Source organism: Lacerta agilis, chromosome 6, assembly GCF_009819535.1.
Source record: "Lacerta agilis isolate rLacAgi1 chromosome 6, rLacAgi1.pri, whole genome shotgun sequence".
Taxonomy (NCBI): domain Eukaryota; kingdom Metazoa; phylum Chordata; class Lepidosauria; order Squamata; family Lacertidae; genus Lacerta; species Lacerta agilis.
Genome location: NC_046317.1, coordinates 52,933,396 through 52,941,720, shown reverse-complemented (window position 1 = coordinate 52,941,720; position 8,325 = coordinate 52,933,396). Strand labels below are relative to the sequence as shown.

The following is an 8,325-nucleotide window of genomic DNA, read 5'->3' as shown; positions in this document are numbered from 1 at the left end:
CCTCTCCCTTCAACCTGACCTATTTGTGTATGAGCCTGGTATTGTGCTATTCTGTGCAGTAGCAACAGGCTGTAGGCTTCAGCCCCAGGCTCCTTGTAATAGTGTGCAGGCAAGGAAACTTTGTACCTGTGTTCCAGTAATGGAAATTTGTGCCACCTTTGTGTTGAAATAGCAGTACATTTGGTACAGTTGGGCTGGTGCTGTTGAAACCACTACACAGCGTATGGCAATTGTGCATGGCACTTGAGGAAGTAGCGGACGGCAGAGGTAGGAGTTATTTGTGGCAAATAAGTGGTGTATCATAAGGACTATGGGATCATTTCTGCCCATTAACACTGACATGCTTCCCCTGAAACGTGTTGAAGGGGAAGTGGAGTGTTTTTTGGGGGAAGGATATTTTGCTTTAATTTTTGTAGGTGCATAGAGCCAGTCGGAGTACCAACCACCCTTGGTGATCCAAAGCACATTTTGATGAAAAAGGGATGTGCCATGTTGCCATGTGCAGGCAGTTTTGGTTCACAGATCACACTAAGCCCAAACATGGCTTAGTGCAAATATGCAGGCTCCCAGAGAGGAGGTGACAGCCACTTTGCCTTAGCTTAGTGTGGCATGGAAGTAAAAAAGACTTGAGGAGGAGCCAAGTCTGGCTTAGTGTGTTTTCTGTACCTGGGGTCATGGTTTAGCTCTCTGCCCAACTAGCCACAATCTGTAAACCTAGAACAAACCTTGGATAGAGCTCGTGATTAGTGAGGAGAACGCTTTACTACAAGCTTGAGTTCAGATGTTGCAGTAAGTCAAACCTTGGCCTAACTTGGTGCAGCTTGAGAGTAAAAGAGACTGGGGAGGAGAAAAGCAGTTATGAGGTCCTGATAAGCCATACTTTGGCTTACTATGACATGCAAATCAGGCTGCTGTGTGCATAATGTGGCATATGGCATGGGGGGGGGGGAGAGAAGTCCAGAATGTGGTTTCCCATAGTGATTCCTTGTTTTCCAATAAAACACTGGAAAAATCAAACCCTTCTCTTTCCCTCGCCTCAACTTAACTGAATGAAGAGTGCATGGTAGCAACTGCTTTTCATTTCTGCCCATATATGGATTCTGGTGCAAGTTCAAAATGTAAACTCTGAAAATGCAGTGCCTTTACTGCACGTGAGGCAGAATGTTTAATTTACAGGATTGGAAGGGGCCTTTCTTTTGAGAGAGAGAGCCAGAGGGGAAAATGCTGTATTCATGCTCTGAACAAAATGCAAATACCGGTAGTACTTTTTGGATCCAGGTGCATTGAATTGTATGTTAACCTTTCTCCCAACTTACGGTACGTGCAGACTGATCATTTAAAAGAAAGCTATTGTTAATCAGAATTTGCATTTGGGCAAAGTTGTAAAAACTATATAAAACATCTATTCTGAAAAAAAGCAAGTTATAAGTTTGACTGGAGAATATTTACTTTGACTTGCAGCACTAATTATATTTGATCCATTGATGTCCAGCCGTTAGGAAACATTAGCACTATACAAATAATAAGGAAATACAATGATCACAGTTATTCACTGCCTACAAAGAAATACTGCCAAAGCTATTAATTACATATGATTTTTATTGGTAGGCAATCATTTCTTAAGCCTACATATCTAAACCTTAAGGCACTTAGAAAAGCTTCTTGGTATTTTCAACCCTATCCATTGGCTATGAGCCCAGAAAGATCTGACAAGTTGATTCATAACATGTGTAGAAAATGGTTTGTACTGCAAGTAAATTAAACATATTAATAACCAAATTGAACCTGATCTATGAACTATACTTCATTTGACTTTAATAAGTTTTGATTCCTGTGCTTACTGATTAACTGCAGTGGGTAAATGTTCAAGGCTTGTTGATCTTTGGCTTGTTGATGTTGTGCCTTTTAAAGGAGTTAACATAAGCTTCAGTTCTAAAATGTGTTTGCATGGGGGGGGGGAGAGACATTAGCTTCTGTGAGATAGGCCTGGGCGATATATTTGACATATCGCTCAGGACCAGACCATAATGTTGTTTTTCACTCAGTGGTATATCACGATGAAACCACCGCGCTCCCAAGTCCCTCTGCTAGCAGCGCAACTTCATCCAGGGGGTGCTGCTAGCAGAGGGACACAGAGGTGTGGTGGTTTCACCGGCGCTATACCGCTGAGTGAAAAAGACATCACAGCCTGTCCTCATATGGCGCAGAGGGAGAGACAAGCTGCATTTAACGGAGCCCCCAAAGCTGGCAGCGGGGTGGGGGCTCTGTGAAACTGACCCCCCATCGGAGCAACCCCGATGCCTCAACAGCATCGGATTGCTCAGTTGGGGGGGGGGCTTTTTTTACACCCCATCTGCGCACGCTGCTGCAGCGTTGCATCGCTCAGATGGGGGGTGGGGTGGAAGAAGCCCCCCACCCCATCTGAGCAATCTGATGCCACCCCATCTGAGCAATCTGATGCTGCAGTGAAGCCTGATGCTGCTGAGGCAGCATTATTATTATTATTAATGGAATAGGCCGCTGCTATTTTCATTGGAGAAACTTTGGAGGGTATGAAATTGCCAGATGATATTTGTGAGGCTATATAATCAACACAGGAAGAGAGAAACTATACTTTATTCAAACTCTTGGCCTGAGTTGGTAACCAAGTTTACAGCTAGTATTTTGGTAGATTTCAGGCAAGGGTTACTAATTAATGTTCATATCCAAGCAGCTAATGTCCCAATACTTTCCCCTGGAGAAGTATAATGAGATGTGTGGAACTGGCCTCCATTTTTCAGATATACAGTAGCACCGACTATCCTTGCTCAATTGAAAAATCTGTTCCTGTCAGGTATACTGAAGGAAGCCCTCAGTGTCGAGATATTCTGGTAAAACTTCTCACATACTTCAAGGCCCTAGGAAAAGCCATTTAACTGCCACCAAAACTGTGCAACTCATAAATTACACCCTCTCAGCCCTTCCCCTTGGATAAAACATTATGCAAATAAGTCTGGGGGGGGGGTTTCTTAAGTTTGTTTCGCCTGTGACCACATACAGTAGTAAAATTTGCTTTATTTAAAATAGTGATAACATTCTATCAAATGGCATAAATGCAAAATTATGTCACTAAATTGTATTTTAAAAATACAAAAGTAAGCAGCATTACTTTAAAATCAGCCGTTACAGTTTTTCAGCAGCATGTCTAATGAAAACACGCAAATAAAAAGACACTTGAGAGGTTTTTTTAAAGCCTTTTTGAGTGTTCTGTATATAACTGGATTTTCTTGCCTTCATCCTTTGATGGCACTGCATCAAACTAAGCGCTGGTGGGTTCTGCAAGCATTCCTTTACCACAAGGGAAGATGCTACTATTGAGTAAGTCTGACGTCCAAGGCAGGAGGGGGGATATTTGAAAGCAATTGGTACATACAGTATAGCATTCTAGAATTGGAAGAAAACATGGGACAGCTACTCTCAACTGTTCACTGCAAAAGCAGGCTGCAGGACACCCCCACTTCAGTCCTCAGTTGGGGGGGGTTCTAATTTAGACACCTACACTTAGTCTTGCCACGTTTTTATTTCAAAAATACCAGACCCTGGTTAGAACTTTGATATGGGGTAGGAAGAGAGCTGGACTGTTCCCAAAGTGGAGCTACCACAAAGCATGCCATGGCATGATGGAAGCTGGCAGGTCAGTGGTAGAAAACTGACCAGTTGTGGGTAAAGCTTAGTGGAATCTAAGCAGGAGTCTGGCGAAGGTCTAAATCAAAACCCTTTGGCGGGCCAGAACAGCAAAGCAGTGGTGTGTGGGTGGGTGGGTGTATGAGAGAGTGTTAAATGTAACAAGTGAAATAGCCTACTGCAGGCAACTATAATTAGCCAAATCATAGTAGGGGGAAACTGCCCCAGATCAGATCACTTCTGTGCATTCTTTTGCATTTTGTGTATTGCACACTGTATGAATCTTTGTGTGAACAAACCTTTAGATGAGCTATTGGCTTTGGGTGCGGGGAGTTCGGCTGCCTTACAGAAATAGTGGCAGATGTTAGAATCAGCTTTGTAATTTAATTAAAATTAACACACACACACAAACCTTCCCCGATGCTTTTTTTTAAAATGAACGGGCTAGAAAGGCTGCCTGCTCTTCATCTCCTGTTACAGAAATAGAAACTAAATCATACCGCCTCGTGTACAATGGTGACTGAGTTAAAAAAAAAAATCCCTTACATTTCCACAAAGGACTTGCGCTTCCCTGAAATCTCCGACAGTCGATTCCCCCCCCCCCGCCTTCCTGTCCATAATTTTGGTCGTTGCCGTGGCAGCCGAGAATAAGGGGCGTGGCCAGGCATGAAGAAGGCGACGAAACTCCGCCCTTCGCCTCCAGTCTACAAGTACCCATTTAGAAGGGTGAAAAGGCCCCAGGAATGCGTCCACTTTGCCGGGCTAGTCATTCTTAGATCTTTGGTAGTGAGGGCAGAATCCCCTGCCCCTAGAAATTTTAGAGTCGCAGATGATCGCCGTTCTTCTTGCCATTGCTGATCAACGATTGAACTGGCTTTCCCACTCTTAGCTGCCAATACAAATCGTTGGGTTTTTCTTCCACCTCCTTTCACCCGGTTGTCCCTTTCAGAACCAGGCGACTTTTTTGCTCTCTCCCCAGCCTTTGGAGTTTAGTCAGAGTGACAAGAGAGGATGGGCTGGCATGCTTTCTTCCCTCAAGTGTTTTTGCTTGTTGTTATGCTACATTAAACATTTCCACTACTGCTCCAGAGCTCAAGAGGTTTAAAAATGCACAGTGTGTTTAAAAAGCAAAACATGTAAGCATCAGGCCAAGCAAATGCCCAGTAAACACAAGTCAAGAGAGTGCGCCCTAAAACTTTGCAGGTTACAGGGTGCATTTCTTGCTGGACAACTTGAAAACAACAGTAACTGCCTGGAAGAGTTGAAATGTGTGTGTGTACGCACACACACACAATTCTTTGGGGCAGGCCTTTAAAAGTTAGGTTTCATATGGCTACTAATAAACTGCTACCAAGGATCTGAAAAATGCTCAGTAAAATCCAAAGTGTGCTTATTTGTTGTTGTTTAGTCGTTTAGTCATGTCCGACTCTTCATGGCCTCATGGACCAGAGCACACCAGGCACTCCTGTCTTCCACAGCCTCATGCTGGTAGCTCCTTCATGGATCACTGCCTTGTCATGGCAAAGGGGCTTGAATAACTCAGAGAAGCTATGAGCTATGTCGTGCAGGGCCAGCCAAGATGGACAGGTCATAGTGGAGAGTTTTGACTAAACATGATCCACCTGGAGCAGGAACTGGCAAGCCACTCCAGTATCCCTGCCAAGAAAACTCCATGGACAAAGACAACAGGCAAAGTGTGCTTATAAACATGCTCAAAATCAAAGAGGTACTTGCCAATCCTACTATTCCTGGTTATGGAACATTTATCTGATTCTTATTAGTTTGTGATTCCATGCACATATTATATGTCTTCTGTTTATGAATTTTGATACAGTATAGTGTTATAAAAAATATTGTCAGTATATTATTAGCCTATGTGTTGCTTGTCGTTCAAAATCAAAGAGGTGACTGACAATGCCCTGACTTGGTCAGCCTGAAGGAGCTTATCTTCATGGATGGCCACCTCACATCTTTTGGCACCCGTGAAGTGGCATTGTTAGGGAATGGCCAATGAGGGTCATGCTGCAGTCTTTTGCTGCAGGCCCTGTCTGAAAACAAGCTTGCATCCAATGTAGTGCTAAGTAACTGTCCTGTTGGGAAAAGAATTTATGCTTGTGCGATATGACTTCTCCTCCTCGCTTGAGTACTATGCATGCTCCCCAGATCTGCTCCAAAGAGCCTAAAGAACCCCCAGAACTGTTTTAGGGGGACCAGTCAGGGGTAGGGGGGAAAGTCCTGTTGCACAACTGTGGATCCTTGCACTGACAGAAGAGTTGCTTAGCACTGTACTGGATACATTACATTTTAATACTAATACTACTACTAATAACAATAATTAATAATAATAATAATAATAATTTATTATTTGTACCCTGCCACTCTGGGCGGCTTCCAACAAAGATTAAAAATACTCTGCTAATATGGCCGAAGAATGCAATGTGGGTGGAATTCCATCCACATGTTACCTTAATTTTCCAGAGGCACCAATCGTATGCAAAATGTACACCATTTTGGGTCATAAATCTGTGACTGGAGTCCCTGCATCCTTGTCACCTCACAGGGTTCTTGTAAGTTTTGGGTTCACTGGAGCTACCACCACTTTATCTAGTCTGTATCATGAGGGACTTTTGCCCTGTGCATGCAAAGAGTAAAGTTTATCCATTTGATGACTGGCAATTGTGACCTATCTTTTCTTGCGTTGAGGCCTCAGACAACAAGAGGATTCTCCCGGCCTCCTGGGAGCAGGATCACAGATTTCATCACTACCTGCCATTGTGTTAAAAAGTTGAAACTGCTCTAAAACTTATATGATGTTTTTAAAATGTTATCTGCTTAATCTGAGAAAACATTTTTAAAGCAGAGCAAAGTCTGAAATAACAGATTTGAAATAAGACTGAAATAACAGATTTGAAATAAGTGCACTCTGGCTAAAATAGGTGTTTTTTTTTATTGAACACACCTAGGAATTCAGATTTCCTACTTCCATGCCCTTGGATTTGTTTTATCAGCCAACTGAAAAGACCAGAGTGAGCAGAGAGTTTATGATTTTTATTCAGGGTGATCTGTGCCCTGAACACCTTAATTCATTAGCCTGTCAATAGTCCTTTCTTCTGCAATCGATCCACAAGAGGGTGTGCAACCCCCCCCCCCCCCACACACACCTTGCATGAATTTCAGCCAAAAAGGAATGCACAGCTAGATGCTTTCAAACACTGGCAAGATTTATTTTGGGGTCAAGAAAAGCCCCAAGGAATTTAGACAAGCAAAGCAACAGTATGGGAACTCAGATGTTACAGAACAAATAAGATACCGGTATGTCTGGGATATTAAACCTAAATTATTGCTGTAGCTAACCAATTAACATAAAATAAAATAAAAATCAGACAGTACACAGAGAAAAAAGCAAGATGTTTCATAGCCTTGATTATTGCTATTGCAGCTGTACTGCTCAGCTGGCAACCTTCTTCACAGATGGTGAACTATGATCAAGAACCTTCATTCAGTGCCTTGTTTGTGGATGGCGGGAATCTCCTATAATCTCAAACTAAGATCTCCCAGGGCCATTAGGCAGCGTCTTTTCAGGTTTCAGATAGATCTCTCCCAACACAACACCCCCCAAGTTGGCCTAGCCCCTCCCCCCACCCTCTATTTCACATGGCAATTAGAACTATAATCAGCCTGCCATTCTGGGTTAACTTTCAGTTGGCCAATCCCCATACAGGGTTCACTACACTTCTTCTCATACCCCTTGGAGCGGGAGTGGAAAGTAAAAGTATGCTCTACTGTAGTTGAATTAAAGGATCCCACTGAATTTGCATTATTTTTGTACGCATGCAACACAAAACCATTATCAAATCACAGTTCACATTCTTCCTCATAACAACCATGGATCTAGCAGTTTGCTGTGGTGCAAAAAAATATGGACCTGGAGCTCATCAGCATAGTTTCTCAATGGAAATGGTCTAAATCCAAATCATGAGTCACATCCGTATTCACAAAATGTGTTGCCAAAAATCACAGACCCATGACTTCATGTCTCCATCAGAGTGCTAAACCAAGGATCCTAGATCCTCATGGTTTCTCCCTGGAGACTTCTCAAATCTACCATCACTATAAACGGATCTAGTCCTTACATTACCATCACAAAACAAGAATGTAGATCCAGGGCAATTCCTCTTATTTTAAAATTGCTACACCATAAAAGTGTACCATCTATTCATAGCTCAAGCCCATCCACACAGATTTCACTGTAAAAATTACAGCTCCATCACAGTGTTGTCTGGGCAGCCCAGGACCACCTCCATACACACTGCCCATGCTTGTGCCCCGGGGAAGTTGGACTTCATTCCAGAGGAACACTCTCAAGACAGAAGGATGCCAACAATACAACAAGCACAGTGACACAATCACATGCATCTTCCATACATCGGAGCTCATATCTGTGTGCACAGACTGAAGACTAAATTTCAGGATCAAGAAGTAAACCAGGACCAGATGACAAAACAGTAGGAAGAAACATCAAAAGTCATGACCAAACAATAATCAAGCATACAGGAACACACCAGAGCTGAGGAAGACCTTGTTGCTCAACAAGATTCAATTGCAACAGAAAGCTACAACTCATTCCTTCCCTGGATGATCCAATGGGAAGTATGGGTGGAT

General features: G+C 42.9%; 1 long non-coding RNA gene across 1 annotated transcript; it reads left to right on the top strand.

Moving 5' to 3' along the window:
• Position 1: 1 nt before the first annotated feature.
• Positions 2 to 1,779, top strand: LOC117048634. The gene is made up of 2 exons (XR_004426863.1): positions 2 to 451; positions 604 to 1,779. It is a non-coding gene; the product is annotated as an uncharacterized LOC117048634 (long non-coding RNA).
• The last annotated feature ends 6,546 nt before the right edge of the window (positions 1,780 to 8,325 follow it).